We start from the raw sequence: 21,109 nt of genomic DNA, 5'->3' as shown, positions 1-21,109 counted from the left end.
TCATTTTGGTTTCCAGGTCCATGCTGAGCGTCGGAGGGGCTCAATCCCACGTCCGCGATCTCCGCTGCGGGAACTCCGGCGTCGCTGCCTCAGCTACTCACCCTGCGCCCTCGAACTTCCGCAGCCCAGTTCGGCTGCGGCTGGGACCTGGAACAAAGAGGCCCTGGCAGCCAATGGCAGCGGGGCAGCGCCGGGTAGCGGCCAATCACCGCGCGCCGCACGCACCTTCGCGGCCCGAGCGAGCCGCTAGCCCAAGGTGAGGGGCGGGGCCGCGAAGGGGCGGGGCCCTGCGGAGTGACCTGTGCGCCGGGACTTAGTTTCTTCAAAGCCTAGCACGGGACTTGGGCAGGGAAACCCTTTCCTCCAGCTGAAGAGTAGGCCCAGACCTTTACAATTCGGTAGGTAGTTGGACTTGTGTGTCCGAGGACTTTCCGTGCAGGCCAAGAGGAGTGATCTTCCCAATACCAACTTCTTGGCCGGTTTTGGAGGCAAAGAGAAGACATATAGCACATCAGGCATCCCTGAAATGAGCACTGGGCCTGGTTTCATTATTGAATGTTAGAGATACCGGTTTCTCAAATGCTTTTCTCCAGGGTCTGAACACTGCCAAGGAATCTTCTCTCACATTAATGTCAACGAAGACTACCACTACATTGTTTTGTGAGCACTCAACACTAGAAGGTGACGCTCACAGGAACTACTGTAGAAGTAAGTGGTGTCCTTGTTTGGGAAACAGGGTTGCCTTTTAGACCAACTAAGTGGAATAAGGGGAGACGGCTCATGCTTCTGGAGAATTCTAGTTTCAAACTCTGGTCTCACAAAAGCCTGGGCCACCAAGAGCCCAATCTATCGTTTCCTTCAATAGCTATTGCGATGAAGAAGTTAACTTTGGATTGTTGGGACATGGCAGACTCTAGGGATTAATTAACTTCATACATCTTGCAGGGATCTGTAGGTCTTGAGGTACTGGTACCTCTCAAATACCTTAACACATTTGGAACAGAACTTGAGTCCCAGTAAATTTTCCAGGATGTGGAACTGAGGAAAAGAAGCATTTTGGTTTAGGCAAATAAGCATGTTCTTTTTGGGGGGGAGGGTGGGGGAGCTAATGATGTGTCTGTGTGTGAGCATGTGTACTTGTGCGAGCAGGTTCACTTAGAGTCAAGAATAGGTAGCATCTTCTGAGGTTGGAGTTCCGGGTAGCTCCTGACTTGCAGGTTGGGAATTGAAATCAGGACCTGTGCAGAAGCAGCAGGAGCTTTTAACAATAAAACCATCTCTCCAGCCCCAAGCAATGTTCTTCAGTTCCTACTACATAGAAAATGTTATTGGCCTCCTAGTCCAGCATCTACATATGCATATGTGTGTATGTCTTTCTATATATACATGTGATGGTAAAAATAAAATCTCCATGTAATGCAGATACTTGGGTCTAGATGTCATTTCATTTCACACCTGGAAATTTGGTAATTAAAACACTTCAAAGTTCACTTTAGCCAACACTTTCTACACTGTTTTACTTGAGAACTTAATACTGCTTAACAGAGCATTGGTTTAACATACATATGTTTTCAGTATCCACTTAATGGAATGATCAAAATAGCTTGATATATATATAATCTTTGCATTCAATTGAAATAAAGTATTCTAAGGCATTTTCCCAAATCACCCAACAGACTTGGGCCTACAGAGTCTTCCCCTTCTAGGTGTTAATACACCCTGATGAGATCTGGTATGATTTCTGCTTTTCCAGAAAGCTTAACAGATAGAAGATATCCAGAAAATCAGTTTAAAATAGCCATTAAGCAAGTGTGACATAAGCCTGGGGCCCTTTTTTGTGAAATAGCAGAGATGACAACAAGAAAAAAAAATGATATGGAAGTGCTAGTGTTTGTTTTTTTAGTTTTCTGTTTTGTTTTGTTTTTCCATCAAGTTTGTCTTCCTCCTTTTCTTCCTTGCAAGCCTTCCCTGTACCACTTTGTGTGGGTAGCATTAACATTGGCAGACATTGGAATTTAGTGGTTTCTAACTGGAGTTTCCATCTTGCCAATTATGGATTATTATCATCCATTTGTAGATAATTTATAGAAAATAAAAGAGGGTAGATCAATGGTAGGAGAACTGAACTGAAGTCTTTTATCAAGTCATTAAGTGTTAGACAGCAGGGATGTCAGGAGCTAGAACTGGTATGGTTAGATGACTAAATAGAGTCCATGGTAGATGTGTAGACAGACACAAGCATTTCTAGCATCATTATCTCTGGAAGATTTAGAGAAAAAAGGAATCTGTGGAACAGGGCAGGGTCTTAGATAGCTGTGCATTTGTCTCTGCAAAGATGGATTGGTAAGAGGTATGGTTTTGAATACATTTGGCTTGAAATTGGGATGTCAACACACCACACTACAATGCTTAGAGATTAAGCCTATGCTGGAATGGTGACTTGGGGAAGTTAACTTCCCACCTGCATCAATTAAAAGCCACGGGTGGGAACAAGAACAGCTTGGAGGATGGTAAACTAGAAGATCTGGATGACAACCAATAAGCCAGGCTGGACAGGACCAGCATGGAAGGGAGGTGAAAAAGCTAGTCAAAGGAGGAGAGAAGACCAGGGTGAAGGAATGAAAGCCATATAGCAAAGAAAGGAGCTCCAAGGAGAGTTAGCCACAGTGTGAAATGAGAGAAAGGGATGAGGTGTGAGGTGCACTTAGCAGAAGTCACTGCGAACTTTTGGGGAGTGCGTGGTTGGTGAGTTGTGCAGCACATGCTGCTTAACAGTTAGAGCTTCCTTTGTGCCTCCTGGAGTTCTGTGGTGAATGTTTCACTTGGCTCCACCCCAAAACTAATGGAAAATCAGCCAAACACATGACCTTCTCTGGCAGAGGAGAAATTAATCAAATAGAGATGTCAGTGTTCTGTTTTGAATGTCTTTATCCTTAGAAAAATAAACAAATATACTAGATTTTATACACACACACACACACATACACACACACACACAAAACACACTAAAAATTCTTGTAGACCAATATGTACTACAATAATAATATGTAATTTTCTGTGCTTAAATGTAGGCAGTAGATTGTCTAATTACAATTTCTGGTCAGGGAATGGAGTGACTCGTTCTTGGGTCTCTGTGCTGTCATGGGCCCTGAGCAATGTAAACAGGTCTAGGGAGTTTCATTTGTTCTTATGTTGTGTATAGGTGAGCAATGCTGTTTACAGACAGAGAGGTAGACCTGTAAGACAATGAGTTTGTAGACATAGAAGGCACACAAGCAAGGTTAGGGGAGGGGGGGTGCTATGGCTGTTTCTCAAAACTTCTCAGAAGAATATTCCTTGGCTGAAAGATTAATAAGTGTTACTTAACACTACTTTTTTTTATTAATTCCTCAAAACATTCATGTAATGTATCTTGAAAATAGTCAAATATCCATGCTTCCTTCCCCCACCCCTCCATTACTGTCACCTCTAACCCTCTCCATAGAGTCGGCCGTTGTGTTTTCCAGCTACTCTCAGGAGTAGAGCTTTGGCATGTGTAGACTTACCAGGGATCGCATCCTTAAAGGAAAATTGAGTTTTCCTCTCCCAGAAGCTATCAGATGCTAATAGCTCATCAGCTAGTAGCGGGATGTGTACCCACCTACTCCCTTCCCATCCCAGGATTTCATCTAGTTGAATCTTGTGTTGTAATTAAACCTTTTGATTGCAAGTAACAGAAATCCAGATGGGCTAGTTTTGATAAATTAATAACAAGGTAGCAATTTCAGGAGACAAGTGTCCTGCAAACTCAACAGCTAAAATGTATCTGAGTAGATGCAGGCACTACATAACCCCAGAAGTCAAAAAGCTCCTCTCTGGAGACATACAGACTCTCGTCTCATGGCTTTTCCTACACCAGCCTTGGTGCTTTTTCCTCCTAGAAACTGTCTTCTACACATTCTGACATCTCAGCTCTCATGTTGGTATCTTCTTTATTCAAACAAAAGACCCAGAAATGGGCTTCCAACCAGGTGATAGAAAGATTCTTGTTGTCCCAACTTGGGGGAGTTCAGACCTCTGATCTAATTCACTTGGGCGGATGCCAGTGCAGAGGCCTCCGCCGGACACACCATCTGAAGTCCGGAGTGAGTGATAGGGCAGATCTCACAGGAAGGAAGGATTGAGGAGTTTCCAAACACTTCCCAAGGCAAACCAGTAGAAGGGGAGGTTGAATAAGTCATCCAAGCTGAATGTACATGAATTAGGTTGAGGGCCAAATGAGGCAGTGATGGGGCTGGAGAGTTAGAAGGACCTGCCAGTGATGTTAAAGAGGAGGTAATGTTGGACTGAGGAGGCAAAGAAATCTGTTAGACTCTCTTAGGACTCCTCACATCTTAGGACAGTGCTGTATTATTGCAGCTGTCTAGACCTTACACCTTCCTTCTCTATGAAACAAGAGGGCAAGGCAGGGGAGCTGGAGATAGCCAATGAATTCAGTTTTATATGTAAGGAATTTGCAAGGCAAATAGAATCTGGGTCTAATAACCAGAGGGAAGGTCAGGGCCTGAAGATACAGAAGATATGTACACAGGCCCATGTGCACCAAAATAGATACATATGGGGCTGGAAAGATGGAAGAGTGATCCAGACCACTTGCTGCTTTCAGAGAGCCTGAATTTGGATCCAACAGCTGTGCGCAACTATTCCACACATGTGTACATATAATAAAATATGTGTCAAACACATCATAAATATAGAAAGGTATTATTGGAAAGGTTTCTGTATTTGATGAGGTGAGATTTCCAGGTAAATATGACTACATCTTTGTCTTCCATTGTTAATGTGGACTCTGTAAGCCTCCTCAGAGAAGACAAACATTTCTCAACACTTGTCATGAGAATGCTTATGGGAGCCTGCTATGGCTATTGTAACTCATTAGAAGCCTGAATAACATTGCAGACTGACCTATAGGAGACATTCTTCAATAGAAAACAGGCCCCCTTTTATCTCAGAACAAACCATCATGTAGAATGTTTTTTAAACTGCCCCAGACACTAGAGCTTGACTCGTGAGGAATGGGTGAGCCGCATCTAGGTTTAGCACAGCTGCAAAACTACGATACTCAGCAATTTTTGCAGCAGTTACATCATAGGAAAAAAAAGGAGAACATGGAGTTGTGCATCCAGTATTGTCACAGTCATGAAAATAAAAGTACCATGCACAGAGAAGGGTCGCGAGAGAACTATAGGAGATGTCAGCAGTGATTTGTCTTTGGCTGGGGCTCCAAGGTGAGCCTTCCTTCAGTTAAAAACGTATTCCATGATGTTCATGATCTGCTCCTTATGTAAAAGCCCTGTCTCAATAATATATGATATAAAGCATTTGAGTGAGACAAGCCAGTAACAGGGAAGTCGTAATCTATTTGAAAAAGTACATTAACAGACCTAGTGTAAAAAAACATATCAACTAGCTGGCAAAAGTCCAGGGCAATGTAAAAACTCTTTTAAATTAAAACAACAGCTCACACTGTCTTGTTCTGTCTCGCGGACATAGTTTTTTATCTTCCCTCATTATCAGTCAAGTTTTCTTGATTATAGTTTGGGGCATTTGTTCTTTAGGTTTGGTTTTCCTTTCCTGGAATTCTGATTATTACCAACACCTTCTAGCTTGTCTATTTTTCAGTATCTCTTACTTTCTCTGGAATACTCTAGCCTTTTAACAATTTATTTTTATATAGGTGCATATTTTTGTACAAATAATCTACAGTTTTTACAGTAAAATCAGTTAAGAAATTATTTCATAAAGAACAAAATTCCAGAGTTGAGGCCAAAGTCCCAAGAGGCCCAGAGCACATAGGAGCATTTCTCCTGTAGGGAAGAGAGGAAATGCTGGAGCAGTGCTGGTGGATAGCTCACCACAATGTTCTCTGGTTAATTACTATGAAGAATTGTTCATCTGTTTATTTTCTAGGCAGTTGAAAATTTGAGGAGTTGAAGGCATCTAGCCCTTACACTGTCTCAAAGCAGATGGTTGGGACCCAGGACTCCTTTTGTTTGTTTATTTATTTATTTTTGAATGAAGATCCCTAATAAGAAACTAATTACTGAAAGGTCAATGATGAGTGTCAGAGAAGCGACAAATGAAAAACAAAAACAAACAAACAAACAAAAAAAACATTGTCCTGTTTGGTAGTTCCTAACTGCCTGTGGCTATTTAAATTTTAATTAAAATATTTAAAGAATGTTAATAAATTTATATTTTACCCTCTTGGTAACACTAATCACACTGCATGTGCTTGGTTAAGAGGGGAAATCCCCAAACACAGCTCGATTTCTCAAGGCTTCATAAAAACTAAAACTAGGTTTTATGAAGATGGAAAAGATCTAAACCTTGCCTGATTACAAATACAAAATGAGTAATTCATTAAAATGAGTGGCAGTAAATTCTGGAGGCAGAAATTCTACAAATTTATCAGAAGAGGAAGAGGAGGAAGAAGAGGAAGAGGAGATCAGAAAAATATTCCTACAGATAATGAGGGAAGATCAAAAATTATGTCCATGAGACAGAACAAGACAGTGTGAGCTGTTGTTTTAATTTTAAAAAGTTTTTACATTTACTTGCATATTTTGCTGGTGGTGATAGGATGGGTATTGGTGCACAGTATAAATGTGAAGTCAGAAGATGGCCTCTTGGTGTCAATCTCCTATGTGCTTGGGACTGAGCTCAGGCCATGAGGCTTGGCAGTAGGTGTTGTTTCTTGTGGAGTCATCTTCCCAGCCAGTGACCTGTTATTGTAAATAAGATCTAAGAATATAAAAGCTTGATATATATGATATATATGAATTATGATTATAAAACCTGAGTGATAAGATTCAGGAAAGAATTAAACATAAATTGTGCTATATAAATGAGGGACAATGTGAAAAGATTACAGGAATAAAAACATGTATCTAAAAACTGTGGAGAGTCATTGGAACACAGAACACTCAAATATGAGGCAAGCACTGCACCACTGAGCCGGGTCTCAGCTCTTTTTCTATTATTGCAAGACAGGATCTTGCTCAGGGTGGCCTTCAACTTACTCTATAGGCCAGAAAGAGCTCGAGTTTGTTATTCTCCTATTCTCCCTCCCAAGAAGCCGAAGTTGTTGGAGTTACAGACCTGTGGCACCAAGCCCAGGCAAAAAAATATATATGTTATATAAAGTAAATTTTTAAAAGGCTAGAGTATTCCATAGAAAGTAAGAGATACTGAAAGAAGACAAGCTGGAGGTTGTTTGGTAATAATCCAAATTCAGGAAGGGAAAACCAAACCTAAAGAACAAGTGACCCAATCTATAAATCAAGAAAACTTGACTGATGATGATGATAATGATAATGATAATAATAATAATGTGATTTGAAGCTAGATGTTGGACTAATACAATAAATAACTGAAAATATCAATTTAAAAAAAACCCACAAAGATACAATGGGGATGTATCTTTGAAACAGTGGGAAAAATAAATCCTTTGAGTATCTGCATAGTTTGAAAAAGCATTTGATTTATAGGCAAACGGAAACTATGATCATTGTATTCTACAACAACCCTCAAGAGCAGGAGAAAATACAAAGATATTCAAGCAAGATGTTGTGGGACTCAGTATGGCTATGGACTTTCTAGCATAAAGGAGCAAGGCCTGGGTAGTGGCTCAGCTGTAGAGGCCTGCACATAAGCCTTGTGTCCCGAGTTCAATCCCTGGGACCCCTGTAAATACAAAAGGAGGATCAACTCTACACACACACACACACACAACACACACCAGGAGCAAAGCAGAAAGAAACAAAAAATAAATAAAAACCTTTTACTATCATCCAAGAACTTGGAAGAAAATTTTACAAGCTTTCCTGAGAAATCTGTACAGAATGTGCTTCAAACAACCTAGTTGTTGAGGGGATGTTTATAGAAAGAGAAAAGCATAAAGACTTGCACTTTCCAAGACCAACGGACAAGAAGTGAAGAGTACACTAACCCCTTATGACGTGACAATACGGGTAGTCTGTACAGCAAGTGGGAATACAACATATGAAATTGAACATGTAGAATACAGCATAACAGAGTACTTAGTATTCATTTGTTGATAGTACTAGCATCACTCTGGTTTATATGTGTAACATAAAATAAAACAAGTAGATATGAGAGAGTCTGTTTGATGTCACACACTTTTAATCCTGTCACTTGGGAGGCAGAGACATGGATCTCTGTGTTCAAGACCAGCCTGGTCCACAGATTAAGTTGCAGGACAGACCCGGCTATACAGAAAAACACTATCTAAAAAAAAAAAAAAAAAACAAAAACAAAAAACAAAAATATTGTTTTTTGTATATGTAAGTTTTTGTTAGGTTTTTTGGGGGGTGCGGGGGGGGGGTTGGTTATAATTGTTTGCCACTGTGTGCTTGTGGAAGTCAAAGGACAATTTCCAGGAATCTGTTCTCTCTCAGAGGTTAAACTCAGGTCATCTGGTTTGGTGGCAAGCACACAATGAGCAATTTCTCCAGGGCCTAATAATTCACTAAATGATTAAGTATATACCCCAAACTCAAATAATGCAGAATGGAGTGTGTTAGTTTATACTAATATTGCCAGAATAAATGACTATAAACCGGGTAGCTTAAAACAGCAGAGATGTATTTTCTCAGTTCTGTAAACCAACTGACAATGCAAATGTCAAAGTGGGTAAAAAGAACTGTCCTTTCTCTGATGACTCCAGGAAGAAGTTGTCCCTTAGGCTTCCTGGTTATGGCTATCTGCTGGGAATCCCTGTCATTCTCTGGCATTCCTCCAATTTGTCCCTCCCCCATCATGTGGTCATCTTCTCTTTGTGTATGCTTATGGTCAAATCTTTTTCCTCTTTTTATAAACACACGAGTCATTGGCCTTAAGGCCCACCCACATCTGTATGACCTCATCATAACTAAGTGTATCTGAGAAGGCTATTTCCAGATAAGGTCACATTCTGGAGTTCTGGCTGGTTATGAACTTTGGAGGTTGCTATTTGACCTACTGCAAATGAACTGGCTGCTATTTGGCAGAACAATATGCAGGCCAGACAAAACAAAGCTCAATATGAAAAACAAAAGCGATCGGTTCTGTTTCACATTGTCCTGCAGCATAATTACACCTTGGAAGAATTCCCATTCTTCCCATCAGAGCCGACTTAAGCTCCAGGAGAGCTGTTTCTTGGTCTTCCATTCTAGATACAATGAATTCTCATTCCCTGAAGTTTTGTGTCAGTGGCTGGTTGGTTTTTCCTTACATGTTGTTATCTGTGACAATCTTCCATTGAGGAATCATTTGATATTTTCTTTATGAAAAGCAGTTCATTTGGAGGATGAAATATTTGGGATGCCATACAGAAATGATCTATCTTTGTCTTTGGCTGGAATTAAATTTGACTACCTGTCTTTTTTTTTATTATTATTTCAGAGAAAACATTAATCAGTATGCTTTGAAACAGTTGACATTTATTGTAGAGGACTGTCCTTTGTATAGTAGAATGTGTAACAGCGTATTTGAAGTCAACTTACCAGACGCCCGCAACATTATACGCTAGTTATGACAGCTAAATATGTCTTCAGACTCTGCCAAATATCTCTGTGAAGCAACATCATTTCCCACTGAGAAAGAGACATTGTTGTTCAGGAGACCAGAATCTTTTCTCTGCTTTTGTATTACCAATTCAAGCAGCAGATTTAAGCAACCAAAAACATCTGTTTTGTTCATAAACCTTCAGTAAGAGGAAAAGATGTCTGTATGTGGCATTAGCCCATGACTCTGTGGAGATCCTCACAAGGACTCAGCTTGACTGGCAAGTGGTGCTTGAGGGCTGGTTCCTGAGGGCTGCTGGGATTTCTTAACATCCTGCTGCCCGGGTTTCAAAAGAAAATATCCAGAGTAAGTGAAGTGGACTTCATGATACACTTAGGATCTGATTTCCCCTCCCCTTATTGCCTCACCTGTAGAGTTTTATTGCTTGACATGATCATAAAGATCTGCCCACATTTAAGGAGAGAAGGCAAAATCTTCTTGATGACTGTCCCAGAGAGAAGACTGTGAGAAATGGGTGAGATGTGACCTTCTACCACCCCAACTGTGAACACAGAAGCTCCTATTTTTCCCCAATGTCAAATACAGTGACATTTACATTCCAAGTGTCTTACATTTCCACAGCTCAAATTCTAATATGTAACATCTAAGTCCAGTCTGGGTGTAGATGAATCTCCTCTGGTGTGGTTAATTAGCAGTGGCTCTTGGAATATGATTATTCTTGATCTGAAAGGCTCTGAATTAAAAGAGAAAATCATCTGTCCTTTACACACACACACACACACACACACACACACACACACACACACACACACACTAGTGGCACAATTCTATAATCTGCTTGCAAAAGAGGGTGCATTAATCACTGTTCTGTAGCAGTTCTGAAATCCAGCAAGCAATACACTGCTTTCAAGCACCTCTTACTACAACTTAGTGTTCTTCAAGGTATTGGTTCAACCTACTGGGCATTTTTGTTTTAATTGGAAAAAAAAATCATATAATATATTCTGATCATGGTTTTGCCTCCACCAACTCCTCCCAGATACTCCCCTCTTCCCCACCCACCCAACTCCAGGACTTTTTTTCTCTAAAACAGAAAGCTGGCAATAAATAAATAGCCATAAAACAGAGCATCAGAAATCGCAATATACAAGCAAAAGACCAATAAGACAAACAATAGAAGTGCCCAGACTAAGGAACATTCCAAAAAAAAAAAAATCTACAAAAGTTCATTCTATGTTGGACATTTACTACTGGGCGTGGGGGTAGTGCAGTGGAGAAAACTAACCATTCTTTTGCAGACAGTTGTCAACTGGAGATAGCTTCTTGGTTAGGGTTGGGAACTGTTGTAGGATATGCTTACCCATTGTCAACACTGGGAGCAGTCTGCATTAACCTGTGTAGGCCCCGTGCATGCTGCCATAGTTTCTGTGAGCGCTTATGTGCATCAATCCTGCTGTGTCAGGAAGACACTATTTCTTTAGTGCCATCCATTCCCTCTGGAATCGTTCTACCTCTGTCTGAGTCATTCTTTGCCTGTCAAAAGTACTCCAATTCTCATTCCCTTGTTTCCTGACTTCAGAAGTCGGGTGTTTGTCCAAGTCCTCTGTGTTCACATAGTGAGTCAGTCCCTTTCAGTCCTTGCTGTTATAATTTTGAGAAACCTTGTGAAGTCCTTGTGTATTTGCACATAATTCTACTGGGTCTAAGTCACAATCACAAGTCTCTTCCAGATTATCCTTTCTTAGTTGTGTTGCCAGTGTGAGGCTTCCATGGATTAACACATTCAATACTCCAGTACTCGTAGAGAACCTTTCTGTTCTCAGAAACCCTTTCTTTTCAACACAGATTCTCTGAAGCGCACTCAGGATCCTTGGGATGCCTTCTCTCTGAGTTACATTGTGTTAATATTGGGTTAGTCTTTTCTTAAGGAAGGCTTTTAACTGACATACTGGATTTGGTTTGGTTTTGGAGTCACTGTTTATTTTTATTTATCTCATTAGTTTATTTACAGTTTTAATCTTATAATTTTATCCATAGCTCTCAAGTGTAATCCAATCTTCAGATCATATCTCTTAAATAGTCTTCATTCAGTTAAAGAAAAGAGTTAAATATACTCATGTTTAAGTAGATGGTTCTTTGCTACAAAAGAAACAGCAGCAAATCCAGATCCAAAGTACACCATCATCATAGCTAATAACCATTACTTGTCTCCCACTGAAAATGGCAAAATCTTCCCTGCTCTGTCCTCATAGTGGCTTCGGGGAAGGACCATGGAAGTGGCCAACCTCCTAATACTCTGGTTCAACATGGCACTGCTAGAAGCTCTGTAAGGGGCCCCAAGATAGGAGGAAGAAAGGGTCCTACTACCCTAGTCTCCTTTCCTCACGAAATTAATATTCATAGCCTGACGTCATTTTTTTAATTCCTAACTTAAAGAAAGTCATTTGCCATAAGGAAATACTGAGCATAAGAAACAGTACAAAAGTCCAAAACAATGCAAACAAACAACACCATCAACAAAATACTAGGTGTTAACTTATTTGGCCTCCAGTGAAATGAGCCAATTCAAGGCAGATTAGAATATATAAAGGTAGGTTTATAGGGAAGCTGCTCTCAGGCTGGTTCACCAGTCCCAAGGAAGGAGACCAGGAGAGGACTCTTGTAGAGGGACACAGAGGGAAGGGGAGAGAGAGAGAGAGAGAGAGAGAGAGAGAGAGAGAGAGAGAGAGCGAGAGCTCATGTATGGCGTGAGAAGAAACTCTGAGTACCTGTATTTTACAGAGAAGAGCTTCTGAGAGGGAAAGGCAGCCCAGCCCCTAGGCTGGAAAGTTCAGGGTAGAAGGTGTGTGTGTGTGGGGGGGGGGGGATGCCAGGTACAGACTGAGAGATACTGGGAGAACCTGGAGACCAGGTCCACTTTTGTATGTAAAATATCTACCTCAGCTGTTTGTCACAGGTCTGAAACCCAGTAGTGCCATGTGCCTTCTTTAATCCCAGCACTTGGGAGGCAGAGGCAGACTGATCTCTGAGTTCAAGGCCAGCCTGGTTTATATAGTAAGTTCCAGGGCAGCCAGGGCTACACAGGGAAACCCTGTCTGGAAAACAAAACAAAAATAAAAACAAACAAACAAAAGAAACAGGAAGTAGTACTCCACTTTAAGCAGATCATTCTTTAACTTCTTTCTTTTCTCATTTCACAAGTGGTGACACGGCATATGGATATGTGGAATAGTCCCATGTATCACTGCAGACAACAACCACTGCATACTAAGTGCCGCTGTCTAACATTGCTTTTCTTTTCCAGATCCTTGTAATGTTTTCCAGACTTTAAACTCCCATTGCCAGGCTTCTTGAGATTTTTTTTCTCTGCAGACACTTTTTTTTCCTAAAAATTGTTTAGACTTCCCTATAGAATTCTTGAGGCACTTTGGGGTTCTTCTCAGACCTGCGTGTTGCTGCTCTCTTGGTTTTCTTGGCAGGTACTATTTCTAGTTCCTTAAATGTAGGGACCTTCTAATGTGGTGGTTCTCAACATTCCTAGTGCTGTGACTCTCTAATACAGTTCCCCAGGTTGTGGGGACTCCCAGCCATAAAAATACTTGGTTGCTACTTCATAAACATGCTTTTGCTACTGCTATGAACTGTAATGCAAATATTGGATATGCATGGTATCTGATATACAACCCCCAAAGGAATCAAGACTCACAGGTTGAGTACCACTGGTCTAATACTTTCTGACAAACCACCCTTAGGCCAGTGGCATAAAATAGCCATGTAAGAAAGCTTAGAAATGTGTGGACTAGGAATTGGGACAGAGCACAGTAGAAAGTAATGTTCTCTGACTTGTGGAGTGTCAGCTGAAGTCTTAAATGCTGGGAATGGCTCAGTCATTTGGCTGCTGGCTAAAATAAGCTAGTGTTGGCTTTATATATCTGATTGATGGTGGCTGTTGACCAGAACTATTGGCAAGAACCTCTGACAATGGCCTCTATATGTTTTGTGTTTTTGCAAATCCATTTGAACCTCCTCAGAGAAGGGAGTCTGATAATGACTTAAGAGTACATATTTTAGAGAGCAAGGTAGAAGTTTGTGTCATTTTTATGAACTAGAGTTGTTTGCCATAGGAGGTTAACACACAGACTTTGGGTATTTAAACCCTGTGTATCCCAAATAAAAGATAGCCTCTTGACTGGCTTCTAGAAGATACCTAAACCCTCAGGATACTCTGTCTGTCAAGAGCCTTGGGCCATACTGGAGTGTATACTGTCAGTGTGAAAACAAGATATCAATTTGACATCTTGAGCGAGGAAGGGCTGAGTAAGTTTGGACATATAGGCTCTTATTCTGTGGCTTTATAAATGGAAATTCTGGCAAGCAGTGCTCACACTGGCTTTTCTGATTGGCAATATATTATCAGATTGTCACACACTGTGGCTGAGAGAATTGAATTATGTGTACGTAGCTCTATCAGGGCAGACACTGGGTTGCCCATGCCTGCTCTCACCTTGACTCCAGTATGGACTTTGATGATTGTAATCCATGCCCTTCACTATGAAAACCATAATCAGGACTGTAAAAGCATTTCTAAATGTTGTTGCTCCAGCTACTAAATCATCCTTCGGCTCTTGTGAACTTCATGGGAGTTTCATTCATGGGAATCTTTGGTTCCTTGGCATCGGGGTTTTAGAGGAGTGACTTGAAGCCTAATATGATTGAGAAAGAATTGTCTGCATGTGCGTTCACATGCATAGTTGATGATAGTTATTGTGGGTTCTTTTCACATGAAATGGTTTAAACATTCTGATATGGTGCCTCAGTTCTAAGATATTCCAAGAAAGCAAGGTGGAAGGGCAGAGCGTTTTCTAAGCTAGCTTCACAAAGCTCCACTTAGAATCAAAGGGAAAACAGACCACAGTATGCATTCGGAGAAGCAGCCATATCATAAGGTAAAAATGCAAGATGGGAGATATGTTGGTAGCTATTTTCTTCCACTTTTGTTAGGTAGAGTGTTTATATTACTAGTCTCAATCTCATAGGGGCATGTTTGTGTCTTAATCTACCTTCACTTTAAATACTTTCAAAGATGAAGTCATTGTCACAGACAGAGATAATGAAAACTTCACCATGCCCCTTGGCTGACCCATCATTGTTTTTGGAAATAAGGACTTTGGAAAAAGAATCGGTCAGAATTCCATGACTCACATGCTGAAGAGGCACTTCAAAACGATGAGCAGAGTTAGGACAGGGCAGTATTTAACCTTTATAATTCACCAGAATGCATACCTTTTAACTCTCCTTTAAATGGGATTTCTGGCCACAGGTGGAGAGTGCTTTTCCTAAAGAAGTTGTTGATCACCTCAATGACTTTTCTTCTTAACAAGCCTGCTTGAATCATAGCTCTTCTTGATATTGTAACCCGGGCATGCCTGTAAGAAGTCACCAACACATTCTAATACCTCAACCCCAGTTACAGAATGCATGGGAATCACAGCTTTGGGTACTGTGTCCTAAAGGAACACTGGAAAGGGATTCAACTAATTATCTGTAATCTTTTCAACAGGTTATTACTTCGGGGCATCAGCCAACCTCTTCCCCATGTTAAGGTCTCTACCTGACAAAACTTTAATTTCTGATGATCTCATGATCACTCTGTATGTGGCAGGGACACAATTTGAATTCATTTAAGCCATCTGAGGTGCTACTGGCTACACAGGAAAGCAACTGTAGATACCAGAGGAGATTCGAACTCCATTAGAACTCAGTTTCTTCCCCCCCCCCCTACTATTTGCTGCTCTCCAACACTTCTAGCCCAAAGGCCCCATGTCACAAGACAAATGGCTACAGACAGTTCTAGGCCACGTCTTCCCTAAGCAGGTAGAAGAAGCTCTGCTAAACATTCAGATCTGTGTTATGATCTGAGATCCACCACGGTTTCTCAGCAAGCTGAGAGGCCATTGGTGCTTTGAGTTACTTATATTCTTTTTTTTTCTCCTTTTTTTCAATTGGATATCTTATTTACATTTCAGATGTTATCCCCTTTCCCACCCACCCCCTATCCCATCCCTTCTTCCTCCTCTTGCTAAGGCAATGGTGGGTAAAAGTGCCCATTTTTCACTCTAACAACAAATTTTTTGTTTGTTTTGATTGAGAAGACTCCATATCACTGCCCCAAAGTATACTGAGATATATTTTTAATATGAACCTAGAGCAAAGAGTAATTCCTTTTAAATTGTTGGGTTAGAGTAAAAGTGATATAAAAAAAAAAAAGCAAAAGGGAATAATGTCTATTTTCTCTTGCAAGTTAATATTAAATATTAACAACAATGCTAAATATATGCTCATTTTTTAGTAAACAGTGTGAGAAATACAATTATAAAACAAAATATGAGACATACTTTGGGGCTTTCTGAGGTAATTGGCTAGGAATCCCTGTGTGTCCTGGAAGTTCTCATTATTTTTAAAACAAATATTTCCTTGTAGGCAAGTGGGGTGAGTGCCTAGTAATATTTGTGGAATTACTGTCTCCGACGTCATGCTCCCTGGGTAGAATGATATCCTTTATAAATAAGTAATGAGGGCTTTTGAAAGTTTTATTCAGTAATCAAAGTAGCTGTGGAAATATTCTGAATAAAAAGTATGCAAATTTAAACAAAGTCTTACATTTAAACACCGAGTCTTACATTCTCTTAACTACTCTAGAAACTTATTATCTGGGTAATGAAATTATAATTCTTCCTGTAGGAAAACAGTAAGTACAGGAAATCAACATATAAAAATAAAATCTGTCTTGAATGTGGTACATACATTCTGGATAGTTTTACTTCAAGCTCAAAACTCATGGATATTTCAGTTCTATATTAATTGTAACACAATGCCTTGCCTTAACTGTGTACACCACTCACTGTATATACATTGTGTGTATATATATATATATACACAAATATTATATATATAATATATATAATATATATATAATATATATAATATATATAATATATATACTAACTGTGTATAGTACTTTTATTTTGTAACAGAACATTTTTCTATCTATGAAATTATTGTGTAATAAGTTGTATTGCTTTTAAAAAGATGTCAGTTTTTAACATTGTCTTTCCATGAGTATGCCATTTCCTGGGAGCACAGTATGTTATGATTAATGGAAATATACTTTTAAGATTGCCTCTTAATGCTAATATAAATATGAGTCTCTGGCAAGTCTCAGTGTGAGCAAAAGTTGCTAATTTATTTATTTATTTTTTAGTTTCATCAGCCCTAAAAAAACCAACATCTCCTGCCTGTTAGTGACTATTTTAGTGTAGTTCTTAATGTGATAGTTGGGAAGGAAGGAAAATTAATTATAGTTCAGAAAGAGATGTGCATTCCATCCACTTACAACTCAGGCTTTTAATCCCTGGATAAAAACATTGCTGAGAAAGCACTTTGGAAGGCATAACAGTTGCCTTTACCATACAAGGATGTAGACACTTGTATGGCCCTATTATTTAAACATATGCATGAGTCAAGATAGTGATGTGAAAGATACGTTAATTAAGGCCAACAAATTTCTCATCATATTGCATGTTTTGATTTATTACAGAAGTAAATCTCTGTTTGTATCTACCTGACACTCCAAATTATCAAAGGCAAGTGAGTTAATTGATTTGTCTGATTTCTTGCAGGGAGGGGTGGTTAAGGTTTAGTGTCCCTGTGACCTTAAAAACTAAAAAACTTGGCAGAAAGTAAAAAGCATACATGCTGGATGCTGTTACTCATTCAGTTTATTTTATTTCCTTGGTTTTGCTTTTGATGAATCAATAGAAAACATATCATTAATTTCACATTATATTTGTTGACCCACAGCAAGATACTAATTACATTAAAATTAATGTTTATGTACATCATCTCATTTTCTACTGAGAGATTATTCCTTTCCCAATCAATATGTCATAAGACCCAAAGATGTTACATTGTCTTCAATCTCTGATGACATAGAGCAGTGGTTCTTTCTGTGACCCAATGGGTCATAATCTATATGCAAACCTGTTCACAAGGGTTGCATACTAGATATCATGAATATAAAATGTTTACATTATAACTCATAACAATAGCATAATTACAGTTATGAAGTAGCAATGAAAATATGTTTATGGTTGGGGTCACCACACCATAGGAAACTGTATTAAAGGGTCACAGTGTTAGCACAGTGTTAGTAAGGTTGAGAACCACTGACCTAGAGTGATTAGAGTAAGTAAGAAGTGGGAAATTGTTAAGTAGTAATTCAGTTACTCAATTAAGGCGCAGTGATAAACATGAACATTAAAATAAAGTATGTACAAGCATGTTGATACCAATTCTACTTATAAGAAACACAAGAAACAGCTAAAATGCTCTATCAGCAGAGAGGATAAATTCATAGTTGATTCTTCATTAGAATTCATCATTTAAAACGATTGGCTACATCTCTATGTATTAGCCTGGATAACTACCATTAAGTCTTGTAAGGTTTTTTTTTTTTTTTTTTTTTTTTTTTTTTTTTTTTTTTTTTTTTTTTTTTTTTTTTTTCAACTTGGCTCAAGTTAGCATCATCCAGGAAGAAAAAAAATTTCATTTGAGAAAGGCCTCCATCAGAGTGGCCCATAGTCAAGTCTATGGGGGTGGCATTTTCTTAATGATTGATGTGGAAAGGACCAGCCCTCTGAGGGCGGTCCTATCTGGGCAGGGCCATGGAGAGGAAGCCAGTAAGTAGTGTTTCTCCATGTTCTCTGCTTCAGTTCCTGCTCCCAAGTGCCTGCCTGGCACTCCTGCTCTGGCTTCCCTTGAAAATGCTTGGTGACTTGGAAGTTAAAGACTTCTCTCCCCCAGTTGCTTTCGGTGACTTAATCTTTCAGTGACTCAAATGCAGTTTATGGTGGTTATCTTAGCAACAAAAAGCAAAGTAAGACACATAGATACTGTAGAGCACACAGATAGCTCCATTTGCAATTTGGATGCAATCCAAAATGATGCAATTTGGTCCCCTTCTTAAAGCATACACAAATTTATACTCATCAATTTAAATGAAATCCTTTAAGTACTAGGGGAATTAAAAATAAGAGCATCTCCTTTTAAAATTAGAAAATACTAACTCCCTTCAAAAACGCATAAGTTATTCCCAAGCTCACAAAATTGATCACATTTAAAATCCTTGTGGTAAAACTACCATGAGGAAAGTCGGAAGACAAGCAAATTAGAATGGAGGTCATCTTTAAAAGTATTATTAACCCAAGAGAAACAATGTACAAAGACATGAAAAGCTGGTTTGTAGTAAAGCCATGAGTTCCTTTACATCAAAAGGTTTGCAAATTAAGCTATGGTGATTTTCAGTTTTTTTTTTTTTTTTCAACTGTAGTCATCATAGTAGAAAATAGTAGATTCTTGGTGAAAGACAATTTGGAAGTGCCTTGGAGGCAGGAACCACCAGTGGAGGTATGCTGCTCACTGGCTTGCTTTCCATGGCTTGCAAAGTTTGCTTTCTTATATACCTCAGGACCACCTGCCCAGGAATGGCTGTGGTCATGGTGAGCTGGGTCCTCCCATATCAGCCATTAACCAAGAAAATGTTCCATAGCCTTGACTATGTCTGGTCTGATGGAGGCAGTTTCTCAGCGCAGGTTCACTTTTTCCAGACAATGCTAGCCTGTGTCGAGTTGACAAGAAAAACAAACTTCCAAGACTTGAGCACAACAGCTCGTCCTAGTCTGTGGTCAGCATTGATTGGTTGGAGGAGTCAAGCTCACCACAAGTTCTCTAAAAGATCAGCCAGTTTGATTCAAGGCAGGTAAATCTTTCAGTGACTCAAATAGAGTTTAATTTTCCAAAGGTTTGTGAACTTCTCAAATTCCTTTGTGTTACTGATTTTCTATTTTGATTTTTTTTTAATATTGAAACTCATCTTTTTATAATATTTTAATTCCATTATATTACTGAGAATTGTTTTATGATCTGTCCTGAAGAATGTTCTATGTTGTATATTTGATGAAGCCATAGATGTGTTTGTATCTCTGAATAATCTCAATTCAGTAATGCTTCACGTGTCTGATACTGTCTCAATCTCCTGTATCTCTTCTTCAATACCTTCAGTTTGTTTTTCACTGCAATTGCACCCATCACCACCAGAATTGTTCTTTTATAATTTTGATGTTTTTTTTTTACATTCTCTGCCTAGTAAGACGTTGTTTCTAATTTTTCTTCTGTTGCTTCTTTAGATGCAGTTTTCTATCATCCTTTTAACATCTTTAAAGTAGAATATATAAAGATTTGCTTAATAAGTTGAGTACTACTGCTTTCTTAGAATAATTTTTATTCCTTGCTACCTGCTTCCCTGCCTTTGTTTTATATGTCCCATGTCTTGTCAGCAACTGGGGATTTTAATAAAAGAATGTGACAGCCTTAGAAATCTGATTCCCCTTCTCAAAAAGTGTCTGTTGTTAGCTTAGTGAGGTCTCTGATCTAGTCCTTTAAGCTCTGTATTCTTTATCATGCATGACCATGATATCCTCTACCTCAGTGGTCCTCAACCTTTCTAATTCTGTGACCCAAAGGGGTCATGACCCATAAGTTCATGACAAATCACCAGAGATCTGGTTATGTTCTTGATATCAATGCATCCACTAGTCATGGCAGAGGATCTCTGCTTGTGACAAGCCCTGCTTTACCTAACCCGGCTCAACTCTGCTGTAACAGGTCTCCCACTTGCTCACGGAGCCTCGAGGTTAGCTGGCATTGAAAACTAGAGGCGTCTCCAGTTTGTCCTGAACATTCACATAGCATTGTGCATGTGTGTGACCTTTGAGATTCCCAGGAATACACCAGAGCTTTACTTGGCCAACTGTAGTTATCTTCTCAAGTTTTCTCTTTTAAGATGTTTGGTTATCTTATTATTTCTCCCAACTTTTATGCCTCAGGTCGGGTAGTTAAGCATGGTCAACCATATCTCTGACTCTTTATCAGAAAATGTATCAAGGGAAGTAGAAATGTCAGCCTTTACATTGGCTCTGAGCCACTTTAAATAGACAGCTTTGTGAGTGGATCCTTTAGGAACCTATCTCAAGTAGTTACAGTTGTCTTGAAATGGAGGGGTTTCGATGAGTATCTAATCGCATTTCTTCCTTCAATGGCTTCCAGGCTACATATTTTCTTTGTAATTATGGGTTATTGATTTTCAAAGTTAGATGTTAAAATGCCTTAAAGCTTATTATTCACACCAAGCTCTAATGTCTTTTCGATAATAATTTTCTCACAGAGTCCTGGAAATGTTTGGGAATTTTTTTTGTTCTGAAAATTTAGTTGTGATAATTTTGTCAAATTCATATTGTTTTCGAAAGAAAAAAACCAGCATCCTTAATTTTGTTCTTTATTGATATAAGCATTATACTACATTAGTAATATAAAGAGAGAAATCAGAGTACTCACAAACAAGACGACCATGGTTTGGGAGAATAATGCCAATAAAACAGAGCTTGGGTACTATTAAGCAAGTACTGCATTTCTACAATGCAGTAAA

General features: G+C 39.3%; 1 long non-coding RNA gene and 1 pseudogene across 2 annotated transcripts in view; one reads left to right on the top strand and one right to left on the bottom strand.

The window, feature by feature from the left end:
• Positions 1 to 6: 6 nt before the first annotated feature.
• LOC143433831 (uncharacterized) overlaps positions 7 to 21,109 on the top strand; it is a 36,323-nt gene continuing 15,220 nt past the window's right edge. For both annotated transcript variants that reach the window (XR_013070383.1, XR_013070382.1), the window contains exons 1-2: positions 7 to 256; positions 594 to 708. This is a non-coding gene — a long non-coding RNA (uncharacterized LOC143433831). The remainder of the gene's footprint in view (positions 257 to 593; positions 709 to 21,109) is intronic.
• LOC117702311 (cytochrome c oxidase subunit 7C, mitochondrial pseudogene) lies at positions 11,672 to 11,875 on the bottom strand (annotated as a pseudogene).

This window comes from Arvicanthis niloticus, unplaced genomic scaffold, assembly GCF_011762505.2.
Source record: "Arvicanthis niloticus isolate mArvNil1 unplaced genomic scaffold, mArvNil1.pat.X pat_scaffold_686_arrow_ctg1, whole genome shotgun sequence".
Classification (NCBI taxonomy): Eukaryota; Metazoa; Chordata; class Mammalia; order Rodentia; family Muridae; genus Arvicanthis; species Arvicanthis niloticus.
Note: the sequence above shows the minus strand (reverse complement) of the source record. Positions and strands in the feature narration are given on the sequence as shown.